Raw genomic sequence first — 1,253 nt, forward strand, 5'->3', positions numbered from 1 at the left:
ATGAAGGTAATTCCTTTTTTTGAGATTGCTTCTAAAAGATTTTAGAAAACATTTATTATACATTAAAAAAAAGGTGTCTAAATTTCAGCAATTGCTTAGTGTATCGAATGGGAGGAACCTCACTTGACATCACTGTATTGAAGGTGATGGGAGGAATCTACCAACTAAGGTCAAATATTCACAGAGCTTCTGTTGGAGGGAATACATTAACAAGGTTACTGAGAGATTTTTGTGCACAGGAATTCCAAAAGTAAGTGAACATAACAGTAGTATTTCTGAAATGTTAATCAAATGTATGAAAGACTGTTCTGTTTTGTAAAAATTACATCATTAATATTTTCAGATTCAATTAGAACATGAATATCCTTTAATTAACCCTTTCATGACCAGGTTATTTTTTACTCTCAGAAACAAAGAAAATGGTAGAAATTTTATTTGATTGATATCTTGTATATTATATAAAAAAAAAGGCTGTACAAATGGTATGGTTTTGGGGGAATAGAAATAGCAGATGTGCCAGGTATGACCCTAGGGGTAAGTAAGGGGTTAAATGTCTGTTTGTCAATGTATGTATATATGCTTTTATATACACCTGTATTCCATGTAGGCAGTACAGGGTTGATATCCGGGAGAGTAAAAGATCTTTGTGGAAACTACATAGTGCAGCAGAAACCTGTAAACACGTTCTCAGTACCATAGGCTCGGCACAGTGTTTTGCTGAATCTCTGCATGAAGGCATTGACTTTAGTATCAATGTAACTAGGTAAAAAAATCAGTTTCATTTATTTTGTCCAAAGAACTGAGTTCATGCTAGACAATTAATAAATAAATTATTTTAAAGTATTTACAGTAGTTAATTGTGTATGCACATAGATATTATCTCTGTTTGCTCAACTGAACAGATAACTTACTGTTATAAGACGTTTCTCAAAAAAATGTTTCATGTACTTTTTATTTAAGTTTGACCAAATTAAATGAAAGGAGGACATTAGACAACAGTGTTGGTTGTATAAAACAAAACACGACATCACTTTGTCCAGTATTGATTGGATATGAACAGTGTTGGTTGTATAAAACAAAACACTACATCACTTTGTCCAGTATTGATTGGATATGAACAGTGTTGGTTGTATAAAACAAAACACGACATCACTTTGTCCAGTATTGATTGGATATGAACAGTGTTGGTTGTATAAAACAAAACACTACATCACTTTGTCCAGTATTGATTGGATATGAACAGTGTTGGTTGT

General features: G+C 32.3%; 1 long non-coding RNA gene across 1 annotated transcript; it reads left to right on the forward strand.

Moving 5' to 3' along the window:
- The first annotated feature begins 73 nt into the window (after nucleotides 1-73).
- LOC106477848 lies at nucleotides 74-1,002 on the forward strand. Its single transcript, XR_002609662.1, has 3 exons — nucleotides 74-250; nucleotides 608-789; nucleotides 993-1,002. It is a non-coding gene; the product is annotated as an uncharacterized LOC106477848 (long non-coding RNA).
- The last annotated feature ends 251 nt before the right edge of the window (nucleotides 1,003-1,253 follow it).

The sequence above is a fragment of the Limulus polyphemus genome, unplaced genomic scaffold, assembly GCF_000517525.1.
Source record: "Limulus polyphemus unplaced genomic scaffold, Limulus_polyphemus-2.1.2 Scaffold84895, whole genome shotgun sequence".
Classification (NCBI taxonomy): Eukaryota; Metazoa; Arthropoda; class Merostomata; order Xiphosura; family Limulidae; genus Limulus; species Limulus polyphemus.